The sequence below is a fragment of the Nicotiana sylvestris genome, chromosome 9 (assembly GCF_000393655.2).
Source record: "Nicotiana sylvestris chromosome 9, ASM39365v2, whole genome shotgun sequence".
Classification (NCBI taxonomy): Eukaryota; Viridiplantae; Streptophyta; class Magnoliopsida; order Solanales; family Solanaceae; genus Nicotiana; species Nicotiana sylvestris.
Window position 1 is genome coordinate 113,609,962 of NC_091065.1, and position 23,428 is coordinate 113,633,389.

Genomic DNA, 23,428 nt, shown 5'->3' on the forward strand with positions numbered 1-23,428 from the left:
GAAATTAAGTGGAAACCGCAGATGCGGTTGGCGAGGCCGCAGAAGCGGTAAAAGGGCCACATGTGCGGAATCCCTAGGCCAGAACCTATATAAGGTTTCCTTCGCGATTTTTATTCCACCGTTTTCAAGTCGGATTGGGATCGTTTTGGGAGATTTTGAAGAGGGATTCAAGGGAACTTCGTGGAGGTAAGATTTTTGGAACCAAAACTCGTCTCTATGGTGATATTCTACTAATTAGACAAGAATGTTATGGAATTAGTGGTTAAAAATTGGGGGTTTAGGGTTTGAAATTGGAGACTTTGATTTAAGGATTTAAGGGGCCGTTTGTGGTCGGATTTTGATGTATTTGGTATGTATGAACTTGTGAGAGTGTAAGGATTCTAGTTTTGTGAATTTCATCCAATTCCGAGACGTGGGCCCGGGGGAATTTTTGGGGCAATTTTCTTAATTTCGCGTGTTAGCTTTGAATTAATTAGTTAAATTAGTTACTTGAAGTTATATTTACATTATGCAATTACTTTGAATAGGTTTGGGCCATTTGGAGTCAGGTACTCGTGGCAAGAACGTGATTTCAAGTTGATTGAGCTGGTTCGAGGTAAGTGGCTTGCCTAACCTTGTGTGGGGGAACTCCCCTTAGGATTTGGTATTTTTGTTATATGAGTGTCGTGTACGTGAGGTGACGAGTGTGTACACATATTAATTGTTGAAAATCCCATTCTTCATTAAGCTAATACCTATGTTTTCTTGTAATTTAGCACATACTTGTACTTGAAGCCTCTTTTTTAGATTAGGAAAAGCATGCTTACGTGACTTAATCGTCTTACCTACTTGTACTTTGTGCAGCATGTTAGAGTAGAAATTTCCTGTTAAATTCTTGAATAGAACTGTATATTGTTCTGAGATGGTTGTGTGTTTACTTTAGAACTATGGGACGATATCCCGGGAAATCCCCCTGCTTGTTTACTTTGGGTCTACGGATCGGTATTCCGGTAGATCCCCCTATACATTTATGCTTGGGACTACGAGATAGCACCCGGTAGATTCCCCATACTGGATATTACTTTGGGACTACAGATTGCTATTCCGGGAGTTTCCCTTGCACATTTATGATTCGGACTATAAGACGATATCCCGGGAGATCCTCTGGACATTTATGTTCGGGACTACGGGATGATATCCCGGGAGATCCCCTGTTGCTATTTCTGTGTACTGAGTTAGATCCTTTATGTGATTTTATTTGTTATAGATTGTTAGCACTTTAATTATATTGTCGTATTCCATATTACTTACCTTGTTTTCATCTATAATCAGTATGGCCTGACCTTCCTCATCACTAATAGACTGAGGTTAGGCTTGGCACTTACTGAGTACCGTTGTGGTGTACTCATGCCTTTTCCTGCGCATGTTTTTCATGTGCAGATCCAGGTTCTTCGGCTTAGCCATACCGTTAGTGAGGCGAGGCGATCTTTAGAGACTTCAAGGTATATCTGCCGCATCCGCAGACTGAGGAGTCTCTTTCTATTCTCCCCTCTACCTTTAGCTCTCCTGTATTTACTTTGTTTATACATTCTGGAGTTAGAACACTTTGTAGTTATTCCACAGCTTGTGATTTCATGAGATTCCGGGTTTTGGGAGTTGATTCAGTTTGAGAGTTTATGTTTGTATATACCGAGCGGCATCTTAAACGTTTTATTTATGTTTTATCCACAGTTTTTGGCTAGTTTTATCTTTTGTTTTCCTTTTTCCGCAAATTGTTAAGCTTACCTAGTCGTAGAGACAAGGTGTCGTCACGACAATTCACGGAGGGCAAACTCGGGTCGTGACAAGAGTTGGGTAGAAAACCTAGAAATAATAAACCAAAGTAAGTGTTATGGTATAGTATAACCTACCTAGGTGTAGTTAAGCCATAAGGATAGATATACAAGACTACGAAACAAGATATAGCAACAGTCGTAAGTTCGATAAAGTACCGAGCGAAGGACTTCAGTACACCTATATATACCCGGAGGAACAACTTGTCATAGTTCTGTATATGTTCCCAAAGTGAGGCCTAGATATTGGCTACAACTTGGAGGAAAAAAAGGAAAGAAGAGTCGCATAGGCGCACATACAAGGACAAAGTCGTACAGGCTGCATGACAGAAGATTGCAACAGTTACGAGATTGGAACAATTCTAACAACAAGTCGTGGTGTGAGAAAGAGGCCTAAAGGGGGGGAATGCCCTGGCCTTCGGATTTATTTACAGAACAGTTGCCTAGATATCAAGGACAATACTAAATTATTTGTAAGAGCTATAGGTTATGAAACTGATAAGAACATCAGTCAACATTCGAGGACGAATGCTCCAAAGGGGGGGGAATGATGTTACACCCCATAGTTTCATATGGGAGAGTACGTCGTAAGTCATATGATGTAAGCTCTAAAATGAGATCATATTTGAAAGTATATAAAGTAAGTTAATCATGTTAACTTGGAGGTTACAAATATTTAAGATCATGGACTGCAAGTACCAAGAAGGTTGGAAGGCTTAGAAGTTAAACCAATTGAAGAAAATAGGTTTCGTCGAAAGTCGACAAGTTAAGAATGTTATAACATGTACTTTTGGGGGAGACTAGGGTTCTAAAAATGATAAGGAGGTTATGTTATGAGTAATTTTTGTCTTATAATAGTCCTATTTTATGTTTTGAAGTCAAGTGAGTTGTGGAACAAAAGTTGGCAAAGATCATCACAAGTTACATTTATAAATATGATGAAATTTAGATCAAATTTAGCTAAGCTTTTCTCCTAATATACTTGGAACTAGGGGATGATAACCACCAAATTGAATATCTACGAGTCTATTTTCTAATTCATTAAACTATTCATCGATACGACATAGGAGTAGAGAGATATTTGCAGTTTCGCGAGACTGCGCAGACTGCATAGGTGACAAGTAGGTGTGTCACTAAAGTTTTTTGAGAAATATAGTGTTATATGAGGTCTTTTTGGGAAATATTATATACCAGATTGAAGGTCTTGAAATGTAGTTTCTAATGCTCTTAACTGTTCATTCATACAACATCCAGATAAAAAGATATAAGCATTTGAAGTAGAGCCAATAATAGGGTGCCAAGCTAACACCTCTTTGACTTTTCAAAAATGGATATATATAGGCCTTATGTCGTCTCTTTCTTCACTTTTCCACATACCACGTGTCGTGCCCCCTTTTTCCTCGCGAAAATCTGGGTCTTGACATTTGTTGGGAACAACTTGTTTCCTTTTGGGAATTGGATATTTGAAGAGTCGCCTCCTAACGGATTATGGTGCATTAGGGCACCTAGAGTAATTAACTCATATAGCTAGTTTGCATTTCCAAAGATTAGGGTAAGGGCTCAAAATAACCTTGAGGGAAAGGTGTTAGGCACCCCTCGCGGTCCACAACGGTGGGTCCCAACCGAACTTAAACCATGTGAATTAGTCCTTTTACAAATAAATAATTTTAACACATATTCTCAAATAAAGGCATGTTCTCACATTCTAAACACATGTATGATTCAGGTAATGGAAGCAAGGGAGAGGTTTGAACAACTTACACATATGTAAAGAAAAGGAAGTTTATTTAAAACACATAGGAATTGGGATAGGGTGGTCTTAGGTTGGTTAGCCTACAGGATCATACCCACACAATGCCTGGTAGTCACTCCTCAATGAGGGACTACACGTGACATTAACACGTAGTCATCATATCCTCACTGCCCAATTCCCTCCCCTTGGTCATAGCCTAAAGCATTCTAGCAACCTTGAAAGATATCCTATGCGTGCACTACTTGTCCCTTCCTTGTGGCCCTGAAGGTATTTAGGACCTCTATTTTAGGTAGTTCTAGACCATCCTAAGGTACTTAAAGGAGAAAAATCTAGGCGTCAATCAAAACAATTAGGACTGCATTAAAGAGAGGACAATTAAAGGCTCACATTTTTACCTCCACAAATAGAACAAGTAAGTGCACGTCTCAAACAACAGTTTCAGGTATTTAAGAGAAAATCTTAGAACATGATATCTAGGTGAGCAGAGAGTATACAGTATTGAATTAGGACCAAAGTATCAAAGACCTGTTCAGTTTGCCTACTGATTTTAGACATGTTGAATATGAGCAGTTATAAATACGAGGTGTAGTTTTATAGTTTACAGAATTTTAATCGCCCTACAGGCTTGCCTAGGCGCATAATAGTGATGTTCTATGAGCATGGTATCTAATCGTTGATCAGGAATGCAGTAAAACAATATATAATTTTTAAACGGACAACTTGGATCCTATAGACATGTTTTCTAGTAATATTATTTAACGCAATGTTGACGACTATTAAAGAAATGAGTAGGCTAGTTGATCTGATTTAGAACTTGCAGGCACGAGTTGAGCCAATTTTAAATCTAACTAAACTAGTTTTAGATCCTATAGGCATGATTTCTAATTGAACATAAGATGAAGCAGGCAGAATTTATTTGACCAAAGCGAAATTCCTATAGGCGTGATTTCTATTATAGCTGATTTTAAATCCTATAGGCATGGTATCTAATTATTAAAAGTTGATTTTTGATCTTATAAGCATGATGTCTAATTATATGAAAGTAAAGCAAGCAGAATTCATTGAAACCAAAGCAGATACTATAGACATATTATCTAACAAACACATTTGAACCAAACGAGCCCCTATAGGCATGTCATCTAACAAACACATTTGAATCGAAATACACCCTATAGGCATGTTATCTACCCAATTTTATCCACAATATACAACTACCCTCCCTTTTTCACTAGTCACCCCAATATTTATTTACAATTAATTATTACAAATCAGGAATTGAATAAATTATATAAACATAAATATACCTTAAACTATAGGGAGCCTAAAGTAGGCCCAAAGCAATCTTGGTGTACCAAGCCTTCACTAGTCTCAAATGCCCAAATTTCCATAGCCTAATTCATGTCTAAGTGCGTCAGAGTTACCTAACGGTCTCAAGGATCTCGGGCAGTGCTCACACTCAGACCTTTCTCAAATAAGAACTGATTTATGTGCAGTGTGGAAGTGTTAGGCCTGATATGCCAGAGTTCAGAAAGACCTCAAGGGTCTCTAAGTAGTACACATACCAGAGGGCAAGGACTTAATTAACTAAGAGTAAGTGAGAGGGCCTTAGTAGTAAGAGATTTTCTGAAATCAGTACTAGTTAGGGTGGAAAACAGTTTGAGAAAACATGAAGAACATTTTTGAGATCAGAAAGTAAGTCACAGAACACACTGTTTTAGAAACATTTTGGGCAAGCAGATTCTTCATAGAGGGAGAGAATGATTGGGGGACACATAGAATACAGCCTAGGGTATAAGCAAACAGATATATAAATGAGGTTGTGGAATTGACAAGTTAGTTACAAAGATTACAATAAAGACATGTTGATAACACATAAGTCTTAGGCACACAATCATAATACTTTGTAGGCTAGATACCTTAACAAGATCTCGTTAGTCAAACTAGAATAGGTAAGACTTAAATGAACAAACTAGGTAGGCACTTCATGAAGCATTCAAAGTTTAGAAATACTAATCACACATAGAGCAAGCAGGATGTAGACATGCTGGGTGAGACAGTAAACAAACAATGTAGCTTAGACATACTAGTGAACAAATAGGTTTCATGCAATTATCTAAAGGTCGGATTAGGCATGCTAAATAGTAAACAGATCCTTATGGGTAACTATACTAGTCATAGCTTTTGACAGAACAAAACTCCAATCATACTAAGTGATACAGTAGTTAGGCGGTATAATCTAGGCATGTTGATTACATATTGAGCACATGATAGTAGAATAGTAAATAGAACTGGAAATCACAACTAATGAACTACAGTACCAAAGAAAAACACATAGTTTTGGAATGAGAATTGAATTAGGGCATACCAGTTATGGAGAGAATACAGAGTATAGAGCAGAGATGGTGCAAATAGCCAACCTTGGCTTACAGCCGGCTGGATTAGTGAGAGTTGCAAGCAACAGAAGAGAATAGAGAACTTTTGAGAGAGTGAGAGTATATATGAACTAGTGTTCGTGTTTAAGAATCAGAATGAGAATGTATATATAGCACTTAGGGAGATGAAACAAATAAGGTAAAAAATGATCTAGAGTTCATAAATAAAGTAGGTAAATATAACCAATTAGTTAATAAGGTCTAATCCCCATTAATTTGCACAAACAGATCCGAAAAGGTCACATTAGTACAAAGAGAATCCCTTACCAGCCCTGATTGGGGCTTAAATAAGGTATCAAATCATAAATTGACCATAAATTAATAAATCGGTCAGAATAAGGAAAATAACTCTAATTACAAGCCACAAATAAGGAAAGTAAGTAAAAAATCCAAAGAATACTAACTTTAATGGAAACAATTGGTTCAAATCCGTAATATAAATCAATTAAGCAAAAAATCCCAAAAAGAACTGGTTTTAGCAGGAAAACTGGTTCAAATCCTTAATAGAAATCAATCAGTACATTGGGTTGACAGAAATAAACAAATAACGGAGAAAAATTGAAGAAACTCCGTGCAACAAATAGAAACATCTAGGTTTTAAGTATATACACGAGAATCGGTCAAGATGGTAAAGAAACAATTAGTTTAAACACTGAAAAGTTAGAAAACCCCTTTTGAAAAACACTTAGGGCGAACTCTAATTTCAGAAGAAAGCAAATGGAATCGAAATAGTTAACCAAAATAGGAGATCTTCAAGGGAAAATGATAGATAATACTCGAACCCTTTCAGATCTGAACGGATTCGAGTAGTTGTAAAACTAGGGTTTTCAAAAATAGCTGAGATGAAAGAAACTTGATTAAAAGCCATAGATTCGAACTAAAAATGGAAGGAAATCAGTACACAAAAACAAGGATGGCCTAGAAAGGCCTGTAAACAAACTTCGGACGAAGGAACAGGTTGAATCTCCTTGAGATTCTTTTAGGGATCTATGTAATCAACAACCAGAGGGTATAGAAGGCCGGTAGTGGTTGGAGAATACTCAGAATCTCCATAGATGAGAGTTTCTCGCCGGTGACAGCAATTAGGGTTAGGGTTAGGACTTGAGAGCATTTGAGAGAAGAGGGGATCAGATGTCGGCATGAGAGAGAAGAGGAAATGAAGGGTTTGGGGGAGGTCATTAAGTTTAATTTAGGTAAAGGTGAATCTGGACCGTTGATCAAAATAATCAATGATCAGGATTTGGCAAGAAGTGGGCCGGGTAGGTGCTAGGTTTGGGCTAGGTATATTTTGAGTTAAAGTTAGGCTGAGTATTGGGTCAAATTTAGGATTAGAATTGAATAGAAAATGGGGCCAGATTTTAAATAGCCAATTTTATCAACTAAATAATTTATAAAATAATAATAAATGAGTACCAAAATGTCTTTGTGCACTAAAATAATTTAAAATAGTTATTTAATATTATAAAAATATAAAGATCATTCTATGCATAAATAATGTAATTATACATTAGTATGGGCTATTATTGCAAAGTTATGCAATTTAGCTTGAAAATGTAAATGTAATTACAAAAAATGCACTAAAAATATTTCAACACTTGTTGACATAAATAATGAATTTAGATGGCTAAATCATCACAAAAGTAGTTGAAGGATAATTATTGAATATTTATATAATAAAAAGATGAGAAATAAATTGATTTGGAGCCTTTAAAACTATAGAAAAATTATAAAAAAGCTTATGCATGCTTATAACTGCATATTGAAAGTATATATATGTATTAAAAATATGTGAGGAAAAAATTGGGTATCAACACCACGACTAGGATAAGACCCCTAAACTTATATTCAAGCTCTCCACAAGGGTTTTCAAGAATATTAACATCCCGGGTACAAAATCAAGAAGCGATAACACTAGAACGGTCCCTACGACATAAGTATCGCTATATCACCTCTCCTTTTCTTTGTAGTTTGAGTTTTGGAAGGTACTTCATAGCTAAGAAAATGTCTATTTTCTATATTTAAGCTTTAAATATTAAGGAGGGTTGATAAATTCATTTCCTAATAGTTAGAACTCACTGGACCGTGGTCGAAAGCCGTGAGTTCGAGTTATTCGACATGTATTGGACTATTTTGTGGGTTGTTTCGTGTTGCTTTTGGGCTGTCTATTTTTTTGATGTTTTATGGAGTTTTGGAGGATAAAAGGTGTGGAGAAACACCACATAATGACAGAATGGTGGGCTGGTCATTGTCGTTACGTTTTTAGATTGTTTGACACTACTTTTGTTGTCGTTTTATGTATGAAATGGTTAGGGAGTGTGGGTCATTTTGTGATATATTGTGATGGAGATAAGTTTGAAAAATGATGCATACATGTTGTTATTGTTTTGTTCTTGGTGTTGTTGGTATATGGTATTGGAGGAGGGCCTTGTTACAGGGGAGATGTTGCCCAAATTTACATAAACGAGCTGCTAGTTTAAGTTGCAGACTTAGCCTTTACTCAACACTAATTTTGAATCTCTTTATGATGTGGTAGATTGAGTTGAGTTGTTTGAAGAATTGCTTGGAAGGTATTAAGGACTCAACGGAGTTAAGGTATGTGAAGGCTTGTCACGACCCGGATTTCCCACCCTCGGGAGTAGTGATGGCGCCTACTAGTGAAAGCTAGGCAAGCCAACCATTTGTATTATTTATCTTTTTCCCATTTTAATCCTTTAACAATTAAGAACCAACATTATGTAAACAGCAAAATTTAATAAGCGAAAGAACAGATAACCATTTAAATATTACCAATACAAATCCTTATACATAAACTACCCAGAACTGGTATCACAATTTCATAGATGGTCTAGGAATACTACAAATAAGGGTCCGAAAAATAAATATAACGTTGTCTCTAAAATACATAAATGAAACAGGATGAAAGGATAAAAGGAGACGTCAGGGCCTGCGGACGCCTGCAGGACTACCTCGGATCTCCGAATGGACTGAAGGCAGCAACCCAAAGCTAAGGTTTGTATGCTCCAGCACCGGGATCTGCACATAGTGCAAAGTGTAGTATCAGCACAACCGGCCCAATGTGCTGGTAAGTGCCTAGCCTAACCTCGGCGAAGTAGTGACCAGGCTAGGACCAGACTACCAAATAAACTTGTGCAGTTATATTATATACAGCGGAAAAATAAAAGCAGATATTTACAGTTAAAGATGGGAGGGGGAAAGCATGCTGCGGGGAGTATCAGATAACAACAGAATACCAAAGAGGAATATAGAGAAACCAAAATTCAATTGCTAACAAGAATAAGAAGAACAAACATAGTATCCACTTTCATCTCTTTCTTGTTGCAGGCATGCAACCCAATCCCATTTCAAATATTACCGTGGCGGCATGCCACCCACTCCCATTTCATATATCTTGTTGCAAGCGTGCAACCCGATCCCATTTCAAATATCACTGTGGCGGCGTGTCACCCGCTCCCATTTCATATATCTCGTTGCATGCGTGCAACCCAATCCCGTTTCAAATATCTCCTTGGCGGCGTGCCACCCGCTCCCATTTCATATATCTTATTGTAGGAGTGCAACCCGATCCCATTTACAAATCAACATCAATCACAAAAGAATCCCGGCAAGGGAACAAGAGTATAACAACAACATCCCGGCAAGGGAGACACTATCGCAAACAATAACATTCAGGCAAGGGAAACAATGTCATAACAATAATATCCCGGCAAGGAAGACAATATCGTAAATAATAACATCCCGATAAGGGAGACAATATCATAAACAATAGCATCCTGGCAAGCGAACCAACAATGATGATCAACATATTAAGCATGAATAAATCTCAACGGAGTTACAACAATTATAACACTAGACCCACGGACATGCTTGACACCGACGTATAGATACTCGTCACCATGCCTATACATCGTACTCCACAATTAACACATAGCAAATAAGAAACAACTCATAATCCCTCAAGCTAAGGTTAAACCAAACACTTACCTCGATGCCACAAACACAATTCAAACCTCAACTACCGCTTTACTTCTCGTTCCAACCACCAATTCGCTTGTATCTAGCCACAAGTTACATAACTATATCAATAAATGCTAAATGAATCAATTCTAATGCATGAAAATGAGTTTTTCAATGATTTCTCCAAAAAGTCAAAAATCGACCCCGGGCACACATGGTCAAAACCCAGGTTCGAACCAAAACCCGATTACCCATTCACCCACGATCCCAAATATATAATTTGTTTTGAAATCGGACCTCAAATCGAGGTCCAAATCCCCAAAATTTGAAAAACCTAAGTTCTACCTAAAACACCCAATTTCTCCCATGAAAACCATTGATTTTGAGTTGAAATCATGTGAAAAAATGTTAAAGATTATTGAAAACGAGTTAGAAATGACTTACAATCGATTTGAAAGAGTAGTTGTCTTTGAAAAATTGCCCAAAGGTGTTTAGGTCTTGAAAAGGTTTGAAAAATGCGTCTAAGTTATGATTTAGCAGGTTGCAAATGTTGCAATTGCAACCAGGGTTCGCAATTGCGAACCCTTAAGGAACCTGCTATCTTCGCATTTGCGATCATATGTTCGCAATTGCGAACTCGCATTTGTGAAGGGGGTGTCGCATTTCTAGGTTATTCGCATTTGCGAAGAATTGCTCGCAATTGCGAGAAAGGCTGGCCAAGGCATACTTCGCAATTGCGAAGTGACCCTCGCAATTCCCAAGACTGACAGGCTCGCAATTGCGACACCTGACCTCACAATTGCAAGATCAGGGCTTGCAACACATACCAGCTGAAAACCTGCAACTTCCTAAGTTCAATTCCACTCTGTGGCCTATTCAAAACTCACCCGAGCCCTCGGGGCTCCAAACCAAACATGCACACCAACCTAAAAACATCATACGGACTTGCTTGTGTAATCAAATCATCAAAATAACATCAACAACTATGAATTAAACCCCAAATTCATGAAATCATTCAAGAACACAAAAATTTCCAGTTTCTCAACTTTAAGTCCGTTTTATACCAAACCAATTCTCGGGCTTGGGACCTCCGAAGTCAATTTTGGGCATACGCCCAAGTTTCATATTTTCCTACGAACCCTACGGGGCCGTCGAATCACGGGTCCGGGTCTGTTTACCCAAAATATTGACCAAAGTCAACTTAAATTCATTTTAAAAGCAAAATTTATCATTTTCATAGATTTTCACATAATGACTTTTCAGATAAGTGCCCGAACTGCACACGCAAATTGAGGTAAGACAGAAAGAGGTTTTTAAGGCCTCAGATCATAGAATTTACTTATAAAATAAGTGATGACCTTTGACCTAAAAGGTCATCACAAGGCTAAACCTTTCCTTCATTTTGGCATGATCATGTAACTACATGTGTTTGATAATGAGGCATAAAGAGAAGTTCATATTCTTGAATTTATGTACATTTTTCTAGTCTCATAAGTTACAGTATTATCCCTTATCGGGACTTCATATTCAGTTTAGTTTTATCTTCTGTCAGCCAAAAGAGCAGAGAGTCTATATATATACAGTATTTTCACCACCATCGAGCTATAATTGATGGGAAGGCCCCTATTGGGCAACCTCCGATCAGATGGTGAGTTATATACCGAGCCTACTGCGGCCAAGCACCTATGAGCAAGCCCAGAATGGCCGAGCGCCTTTGAGCGAGCCTACTACGGTAGAGCAGTTACACATACTGAGCCTTATAAGGCCGGACAACTATTTTACTTACTATATTGAGAGAGTTGAGTCAGTATCAGTAGGTAAGCATATCTTCATATTATCTTTGACTCCCAGCTACTTTCAGTTATTATATTATCGATCAGTTTCAGCTTTCAGTTATTTTGTTGCCTTACATACTCGGTACATTATTTCGTACTGACGTCCCTTTTGCCGGGGACGCTACATTTCATGTCTGCAGGTCCTCATTGACAGTTGGACAGACCCTCCCAGCAGACAGAGTCAAACATCACCTTGGTTGGTAAGCCCCATTTCCTAGGAGTTACCAGGTCTAGACCTTGGATTCCATTTTATATATACAGGTTTGATGGGTAGGTCGAGGTCCTGTCCCGATCATGGTATAGTTCAGTTATCTCTAGAGGCTTGTAGACGAGTCTTGTATATTTTGTATATCAGTAGAGGTTCGTGGTGGCTTCGTCGGCATGCATAGTTATATATATCAGCTTTTGGGTATGTTTACCTCATAGATGAGAGAGGCGTTATTTTCACATGATTCAGAATATGGCCTCATCGGCCTAAGTTGTGGGTTACCCCTCTAGAGTTCACAGTTATAGAGTGATACACTCGGGCCTAGTATGGCACCGGGTGCCGGCCACGCCTCTTCAGATTTGGGGCGTGACAGCTCTGAAGTCCAATCTACCATATGGAGGGGAGGTGGCCACAAATTTGCATATCGACCAACTAGTGGAGGGTAAGTCAACATCTTGTTTACAACCCCTCCATTCTTAGCATCAATTATGAGATACTTGCACTTGAAGGATAGAGATGTGTAGTCTCTGAAGTGAACCATCTCTTCAAAACTGCATAAGCGAAAAAAAAGATTATTAAATATTAAGTCAATGACAATTGACAAAAAGAGAAGAATATTTTAGTCATTTGTGCTTTAGGCAAATTTCTATATGCGATTAAGAATTATTCCTTCTATATGCTGTCATGAGTTTAATCTTCTATATGTTGATTTGGATTTATCTGTCTATATGGTGATATGGATTTGTCTGTCTACATGGTGATACGAATTTGTCTGTCTATATGGTGATGTGGATTTATTCGTCTATATGGTGATGTGGATTTATTCGTCTATATGGTGATGTGGATTTGTCCATCTATATGGTGATATGAATTTATCCGTCTATATGGTGATGTGGATTTGTCCGTCTATATGTTGAAGTGGATTTGTCCTTCTATATGTTGCGAGGGATTTGGCTTTCTGTATGTTATTGTAGATTTGATCATCTATATGTTGTGATGGATTTATTCTTCTATGGGACGTCATGGAGTTGCATGTCAACTTGGCACTCGAAGACTTTTCTTTTATTGGCCTATAAAAAAAAAAAAAAAAGAGAAGATAAACACGTAGAAGAAATTTTTACCTGTGAGGATTAAGCAAATGACAAACGTTCTGAATGCTCATGATGGGAAATATGAGGCTATCTATAGATTCCTTACGGTGGTTGTGGGAAAATAAATCCCCATGTGGGATGGATGTAATCTAACTCCAAAAAGGATTCAGATTATAAGAGTTATTCTCCTATTTGGAAAAGATCACTGTGAGGCGGTGATCATATCAGACTATGAAATCAGTTTGTTTGCTTTTTTTCCTAGAAGGATTCAAACTTCTGTATGTGATGAGCTTAGTTGGTGTAGATATCTTACATAGGATAGAGGTCTATAGGGTATTTAATATGATTTATCATCACAAAATGGACATCATTTTGGTTGATAATCAAATTTAATTTTGGGCTTACATGCAGAAGTTTACCAAAACACATGCCAGGAAATTCTCTTGTCAAAAAAGAGAAGTGAATATCGAAAGAACAAAAAGAAGGCAATTGGACATTTTACGTGATTAAAGTTTTGGAAAAGTTCAATGTTGAAAGTTTTTGGGAATTTTTAGGCTATGAAGGTTTAGATATTTCGGGCTCAGTCATGTGTGTCATAAAAAATGCTGCTTTAATTGTACTTCACGCGTCATCTTTGAAATTAGACAACTCTTGAAGCAGGGGCATTTGTAAGCATTTAAATTTTATCGAATTTAAATCGATAAAATTATGTGGACTGTATTTTAAATATGTTAGTCAAACTAAATATTATGGGCTAATATAATTGAATTAAATATATAAGTCCAATACATCTGGTTAAATAAATAAGTCCAAATCTATTGGGTTAGCCTATTAAATTTGGCTACAAATGATGAGCCCATTTTATTAGGCTCAATATGTCATATTCCTAGAGGCCCAGTTTAGTGTCACGTGTCAAATGACGTGGCGCGCCAAGTCAAACGGAAGAGCCAATAGGATCGTGTCACGTGTCAAAATGACAAGGCATGCCAAGTCAAATAAAAGGCCAATTAAACAGTGCCACGTGTGTAAGTGACATGTTTTGGTCAATCAAATGCGGTCTTGTCACACTTCAGTTTGATTGGTCGAAAAGAGTTTATTCTTATCATAACTCTTCCCTCCCACAACTATAAATATGGGTCTTCATAACTCAGAAAAGACACCAGAAGTTATAACAAGAAGCAAGGAAGAGCTCGTGGATCAAACGCTGCAAATTCCTCCACAAGTTTCAAGCTTCAAGCAATCAAGTTCAATTTGAAGATCAAGAACGAAGAACAAATCAAGCTCAAGCTCAAGAATGAAGAACAAATTAAGTTCAAGCTTCAAGCAATCAAGCTCAAGCTCAAGAACAAGATCATCGTTCGTGGCAACCACTACATATTCAAGATCAAGCTCAAAGACCCTTGAATTTATTCACTATTGAAAAGAAGAATCAGAGCATTCATAGAGATTGTACACTCATATTACTTGAAATGAAATACTACGATTGTTGCAATATTTTTTGCTCTCGATTTTATTTTCTTGACGCAAATTAATTGTCTACAGTTTACACTCTAATTATTGTATTTTGCTTGTGTTTGAGCTTAAATGTTAGTGTATTGCACTTATTATGTGTTTTATGCCTAGCAAGAAGTGATTTCAAGTTAAAAAGATATTCAGGAGCTAAATTTAACAAGTTGGAGCTTTGAAGTCTAAGTAGAAGCCTAGAGGATTAAACCGGAATCACATTCGAGGGTCGGGAGCCAACTCTGGATGTCAAAACGTGAAGAAAATAAGTTACTCTGTAAGCAGTTCACTGCCGCGATGCTTGGAGCGGTGCATGGGGTGGCGCAACAGTGTGACTTATCGGTTGCCCGTCAGAAAGTCGCCTCAGAACTTCTTCACTAATGCCCTGCATGGGGCGGCGCTTGTGTGATTTTCTCATAGTATTTCCCTATTTTGGCTTAAAAAAGATTATTTTGCCTGGGCCCACTCCTACAGGGTATAAATACACTAAAAAGATGTTTTTGAAGGGACTTTTGACCTTGGAAGCTTTGGGAGAGCATTGGAGGTTACAAGATTCAGGATTTCATTATCTTTCCATCAATTCAATACGGGAATTTGGATTATAACGTTAGATTGATGTTTTCTTATTCTTTAACTATATTTGTGATGACTTCCTCCATGATTATGGAGTAGTTTCCCTTATAGTTTGATGGATATGGTGTTTTGATAAATATTTGTGAATTTTAACTCTAGTTCTTGCTTGAATTCGTTTATGGAGTTTTGAATTGTTACAACTTTATTCACCGGTCTATTTAATCGAAAGAAGAATATTTTGGTGATTATATTTGCATTATTTTGTTTGATTTAATTCATTGATTCTCTTAAGTAATCGAAAGGGATTGTTGAATTGTTGATTAAATAAAGTTAGGGGAATATTCGAGAGACGTTTTCCTAAAGACTAATCCATTAACGCATGCTTGCATACTTTCACAGTGCTTATATTAGTTCACCTCGTAGAGTTAAGGTTTAATCGAGAGAGGAATCTTGTCAATATGTTTGAACTAATCATCGAGTGATTCGTGAGAATCATTAGAATATTAGAGTGAATTAAACTAGAGTTAAATCCCAAATACTTATCTTGCACCTACCCTGTCAAACCCTTATTCCTCACATTTATAAGAAACCAACTCTGCTAATTTCTAGTTCTTTGCAGTCAATTGTCAATTGCTTTATTTTAGTAGTTAAACATAGTTCATAATCATTTAACTCAAGTGTTGATTCTCATGAATAGCAATTAAACCAGAATTATTCAAATATTGTTTAAATATAATCCATGTGAAGACGATATTTTACGATACTATCTTTGACTAGCGAGCAATAATTTTGTATTGTGTTTTGCGCTCATCACGCGACGACAGGTATATCTTGAGTCTTTACAACAATGCTCGATCAACTAGCTAATGATCAATAAACGCTGAAGTACCTAGATCTGTACAAAAATGTGCAGAAGTGTAGCATGGGTACACCATGACGGTACCCAGTAAGTATCACGATTAACCTCAGTGAAAATAACAAGGGACAGTTAAGACACCTACTACACTTAATAACATGTACAATTATGAATATAAAACTAATAATGAACAATATAAAGCTAAACATGTAAGAATAATGTTACAATACTCACGTTATGAACTAGAAACAACAATTAATAACAAGGAGCCAACATGTAATAACGCCGTAAAGTGTCTCTCCACGTACACAATAATAAAGTAAATGTCCCCTTTGTCTCGCCGCATGTGCATAATAATATTTTTACCTTGTCTTTCCACATGTGCAAACCCACATATATAGTCCGCCTTGTTATGTCGCATGTGCAATATCAATAATATCAATAGCACGGACAACTCACGTGCGAACACTCCGACAATCCTCTCAACAGCATCGCGTGTGCCAAAAACATAACAACACAATATAATAACTCGCATCACACGTGCCCATATGCCATGATGAGCGCAAAATATAGCACGAATTGATGCTCGCTAGCCAAAGATAGTATAGTATGATTATCATCTCCACAGAGAATGGATTTAAACAATGCTCTAGTAATTCTTGGTTAAACTGCTATTCAGGATGATCAAAACTTTATTAGAATGATTGCGAACTACGATTAACTACTAAAGTAAAGCAATTGACAATTGATTGCAAAGAGCTAGAGATTAGCATAATTGGTTTCTTATCAATGTGAGAAATAAGGGTTATGACATGATAGGTGCAAGATTGTTATCCTGGAATTAACACAATTAAATTTCACTCTTAATGTTCTATTGATTCTCTCGAATTCAACAGGTTATTATCCGATTATTCCGATTCAGGTTCTTCTCTCGATTAAACCTAAACCATTCAAATAAGCTAATATGATGTGCGATAAAACTTGCACGAATCTATTGGTAAGAATGATCTAAGAGAAACTTCTCTCGAATATTTCGCAATCTTCATTCAAAAGTAGATCACAAAGCTCTTTCGATTACTTTAAAGAAGTACCAAAATAAATTAAGACATGTGTGTACAGTAATATTCAATACTATGCTCCTCTTCCGATTAAATACGATAATGAATAACATCACAACTAGAGTTAAAACACATCCAATAAATTCAAGCAATCAAATAATAATCAAATTTATGGATAACAATCAAGTCACAAAATCATGTCACCTAAAAGAAACTACTCCATAATCATGGAGAAAGTTAGCACAAATAGAACTAAAGAGTAAGAAAACATCAATCTAACGTTACAATCCAAACTCCCGTATTGAATTGATAGAAGGATGATGAAATCATGTGTCTTGAAGCCTCCAATGTTCTCCAATAGATCGCTAGGTCAAAAGTCCCTTCAAAAACGTATTTCCAATGTATTTATACCAAGTAGGAACGAACCCAGACGAAACTACCCTCTTTGAGCTGAAGTGGAAAAACATGCAACTTTTTACACTTCATGCGTCGCACTATGCTACGCAGGGTGCGTCACATTAGTGCATTTTGCTCGGTTGTAAACTCTCTAAACTTAGCTTGTCTGGAAAAAATTTTGTACTGATGCATCGCACTATGTCGTGCGCTATGCGTTGCATTAGAGTATTTTTCTCTCAGACCCAAAAACACCAAGTCTCTGAACTTCTCAAACTTCTGACAAACTTTTGCACTAATGTGACGCTTAATGCCACGCCTTATGCGACGCACTAGTACATTTTGCTCTAGCCCATGTGCTTTCTTCCAACTTTCGTATGCAATACCGGTCCACAAGCCCTGGACGTGATCCCGGTTTAATTGCTTGGACTTTTACTCAGACTTCAAAGCTCAAAATTATTCGATTTAGCTCTAGAACATATTCTTAACTTGGAATCTTCTCCTACAAAACATAAAACACGTAATAAGTGCAAACCACCATCATTTAAGCTCAAAGTGCAGTAATTAAAGTGCAAAATGCATCTAAAACACGTGTTCCTATCCTACCATCATACCACAACATTCCTCCACACAAGTTCCAATAAAATAATCACACGTAGCCTTCGGCTCAACAACACTGAGTACAACAACAATAATACGGGAGTACAACAAGTAAATCAACACAAGAATTACTAAATACAAAGAATGGAAGAACGAGCTCACAATGAAAGACATAACAAGTAATAATGGTTTCAAACAAAAATAACACAAGAATGAGAGAGATAGTGTAACGACGATATCAAATAAGAGTAACCCAGCAATAGGAGAGATAGCACATAACAACGTCCTCAGATAAGGATAAGTCAACAATGGAAGAGATAACAATAACTTTAATTAAGGATAATCAACTAAAAAAGAGATAATAATAACTTCAATTAAGGATAATCAACTATGGAAGAGATATCAATAACTTCAATTAAGGATAATTAACTACAAAAGGGATAAAAATAACTTCAATTAAGGATGATTAACTAGGGAAGGGATAACAATAACTTCAATTAAGGATAATCAACTATAGAAGAGATAACAATAACTTCAATTAAGGCATATAAGGGTATATTAGGCAATAAAGGGTAGAACATGAACCAATCAACTTCAAATAAGATAGGTAAGAGTAAATTTAGCAATGGAGGATTTAACATGATAAGACAAATTCATTTAATGTACATAAGAACCTAAGAGTCTAAATTGATAAAATTTCCACATATAAGCTGTATACACACTCATCACCTCGTGTACACGTCTTTCACGTAGTTCAAATAGTGCAAACAAACCGACTTAATATTTACCTCGAAAGCCCTCAATCAATACTCAAAATGGTTTTCCTTTACAATTTACCTCCGCTCATCACAAATCTAACCAAAAACATTAAATAATGCAAGAGAAATCAATCCCAATAAATAAAGCTATGATATTTACATATTTTCTTAAAAGTCAACAAAAGTCAACCCCAACCCGCCCGGTCAAAACCCGGGTCCAATGGTAGATTTCGACTACACATGACCCCACGAGTTCATATATGTGATTAGTTTTAAAATTCGAGTCCAAATCGACTCTCAAAACTCAAATTCTCATTTTTCAAAATATAGACAATGTTTCTCAAAATTTCACTTTGATTGTCATAATTTTTATGTTAAAACTCACATATAATCATGTAAAAATAGTTGTAAATTGAACAAAATCACTTATCCAATGATTGTAGATAAAAAAATTTCCTCAAAATCTCCTCCTACCGAGTCTAGGGTTCCAAAATATAAAAATGAGATCAAATTCCCGTCCCTCAGCTTTTATATCGAGTCGTAGGTGTCGCAATTGCGACTTGGGGTTCGCAAAATGTGAACCCCGAAAATGCAAGCACATGATCACAAAAGCGAACCATATCATACCCCTTCTGTCATCGCAATTGCGATGAATAGTTTGCAATTGCGAATATGGGACACTTCGCAAATGCGACCCTTAAGATCGCAAATGCGAACAAGCCCACCTAGCCTCCCCCCTCCCCTCCCCCCCCCGACAAATGCGAACTCTGGGTTCGCAAATGGGAACCTAGAAAACTTAGACTAATATCACAAATGCGACATATATCTCGCAAATGTAAGACCTATAATACCTGATCAACACCGGCAACACTAAAACTCTTCCAAACACTCCGAAACGCATGCGAAACTCACTCGAGTCCTTGGGGATCCACACCATACATCAACATAAGTTTTAAAATATAATACGAACTAGCTCGCACGATCATACCATCAAAATAACATCCGAAACCACGAATCGGACCTCCAAAACACATGAAATCAACATGAAGCTCAAGAACTTCTAAAAACACAACCGCGCGTCCGATTCCTATCAATCAACTTGGAATGACGTCAAACTTTGCGGACAAGTTCCAAATAATAAAACGGACCTATTCCAAGTCTCAAAATAAAAATCCAAACACGGTATCTTTGAAGTCAACCTATGGTCAAATTTGTAAAAATTATAAGCCTTTAAATTGCCAACTTTTGGTAGAACAACAAGAATCAACCTACGGAACTCCAAATTCAATTTCGGACATACGCCCAAGTCCAAAATCACGACACAAACCTATTTGTGTCATCAAAATACCATTTTGGGTTCGTTTTCACAAAAGTCAACCCTCTGTCAACATTTTTAACTTAAGCTTCTAAAATAAAAATCACTCATACAAATTCATTTCGAATCATCTAAAAATCAAATCCGACCATGCACGCAAGTTATAATACACAATATGAAGCCACTCAAGACCTCAAATTACTGAATAGAATCTTAAAGCTCAAAATGACTGGTCGGATCATTACAATTACCTTAGCTCATTATTTGAAGAAACTGTTCAAAATATTCCCAAGTACAAGGTGAAAGAAATGATGGGTGACCTGGAGGAGATATTTAAGCTAATTGTGAGCCAGTCAAAGTTAAAAAAAAGTAAAACTATTAGTGTTAGAGAAACTAGAAGGTATCTACTTAGATGAGTACAACAACCCAAGAATTGAGGGACAACAATCCTAATTCTGATGTGGTTATCCAAATATTCAATGATGCTTTGGAAGAAGGTAAAAGGAGATTCTTAAGGATGTATGTATACTTTCAGGCCATCAATAGTGGCTTCAAAGCAGGCTTGTGACCATTTATATGACTTAATGGTACCATTTTTTAAAAAGGAAAATATCAAAGTATATTATTGGTGGTTGTGGCTCAAGATTCTACTAAACATTTTTATCTATTAGCTTGGGTTGTGGTAGACAAGAAAAATAATAGAACTTGGCATTGGTTTATGGAGAACTTGAAGAGTTTTTTAGACTTAAAAGAAGGTAAAGGGGTAACCTTCATGTCAGATATGCAGAAGGTACTTTCACTTTTTTCACTTGGTTTTTTCCTTATAGTAGAAACTTTATTAATATTGAACTGTTTGACATAGAGGGACTCTTGGATGTTGCTAGGAAAGTATGTCCAGAAGCTCAGCATAGATATTGTGTGAGGCACATTGAAGCAAGTTGGTGTAAGTTCCGGTATACTGGTGAGATGAAAAAACTACTTTGGTGGTCTACCTGAAGCACATATAAAGAAGAATTAAGGATATATTGAGGTAGTTAGGTGAAGTATCTGAGGATTCTATGAAAGACTTATTAAAGTATCTACCATCGAGCTGGTGTAGAGCATATTTAGACACCCAATGGAAGAAGCCAATTGTGGATAATGATTTCACAGATTCATTTAACTCATAAATTCTTAAAGACAGACAATAGCCCATTGCTTGAGACTGTCAGAGTGAAGGTGAAGTTAATTGCCTTTAGGCTATTTTATTATACTATTTTATTAGACTTTTTTAAAAAATTTGTTTTTAATATGATTGTTTTAATGTGACTCTTTGTTATCTGAAGGTAATGACTTTGTTAAAGGATAATGAAAATGAAGTGAGTAGCTGAAAAGATGACTATAGTCCATATGCTATAGAGTTGTATAATGATTATAGGGATATGGCACAAGATTGTACCTCATACTTCAATGAAGAGAGGGGTTATGAAGTAACACAAGGTTCAGACTTACACAGTGTTATTCTTTAGCAGCATAAGTGCACATGTAGGATATGAGGCTTGTTTGGCATCCCATTTCCTCATGCTATCGGAGCCTTCAATTAAAAGAAGTTTGATCCAAAGACTGAGATTAACTGGTGGTATTCAAAAGAGGCATTCCAGTTGGTGTATTGACACAAGCTCCAACTTGTGAGAAGTGAGAAGTTTTGAAAGGCGGAGCCATACCATGCCATGGATCCACCACCCTTAGTAAAGATGGTAGGTTGACCAAAATTCAAAAGAACAAGAGAAAATGGTGAGGCTATTAACATGCAAGGTATGTAAATAACTTGTAGGAAAGGCCTTCAAATGCAGTGTGGTTACTGTAGCAAACCAAATCTAAATCAAAGAAAATTTCCAATGAAGGTAAATACATCTAACAATAGTTATTTTATTATTTCTACTTGTTTAAAAACACTACAATTTTATTTCACTTCATGAAGCTACAAGGGATACCCAGCTAGTACAAGAACCTAGTGAACCAACTGAGTTTGTTATGATCCCTAATCATGGGTTTATACCTCAGTCAACAACTCAACAGTCCATTCAGACTACTTAAAACTCAGCAATAAACTCAGACCCCTCAGTCCAATCAGCAGGCAATTCAGCATTTCGCTAATGGTACTCAGCCCAGTCAACTTCCCACTCAGCAAGCTGGTGAGGTTTCTCAGTCCAATTAGTTTTCCACTCAGCAATAATGTGATGTTTCTAAGTCTAGTCAGCTTTCCAACAAGCCAGTGATGTTTCTCAATAACTAGGTCTAAAAAGAACCAATTACACTCCAAGAAGACTACTTAATTCAGACTTTGGGACTAAACCTGACCCAGTATTGCGGCCTAAAGTTGTCTCTGAAATTATGACAAGGCTTCAGCTAAGAATCAACAACAAAATACTGGGATAAGAGAGATAAACTTCACAAATCTGCCATATTCCTCAACAAGGACTGCTTGAAAAGGCAAGCAAGCAATGACTAGAACTCATTTACTAGGTGTGACGGAGAAAAAAGTTGGAAAAATTCAAACTAAAAAGGGCAATGGGAAGTAAAATAACAAGTTATTGGAATGACTGTAATAGACAATTTATTTTTGTGATGATTGTAATAGACAAGTAACTCTCTTCTATATTTTAGACAAGTAAATATTGTGAGAGTGGTATAAGCGTTTGGCTAATATATTTACTTATCTAATAGCTATGTTTGTTAGGGAAATATTCCAGAAACAATGTGTGTTTGCAACTTTAATTAAGCACCATAGTTGAGCCTTCTTTTGTGCCAATTTTATTGTTGTTTCTCCTGTTAAGATAAATAATACTATTAACATATGGACATTTTCCTTGTAATCACATTTCAAGTACATTTCAACTTGAACAAAATAACTTCTATTCATTTAAAACACAAGAAATGAAACAAACATATAAATCATCAAAGAACCAAAAGGACCATTACATTGCTCTTGACACAATAATAATCAAACTACACTAACTTCTAGCCATTAAAATCAGAATAAAAATAGCCCGTGAAATAACAACAAAAAGCTTCATCCTTCGTAATTTATCCTCCATCTTAGACGTTGCCGCTAAATTGGCTGAATTAATGACCTCCATTTCTGCCACAATGTTCTTCAATTTCAGGTTTTCTCGACAAACAACATCTTCCAAGTCAGCCACCATCTTCTTCAAATAATTCCTTTCTACTTCTACATACTTTAATGAGTTATTCAAGATGCTTATCACTATTGTCACATGTGGTGAC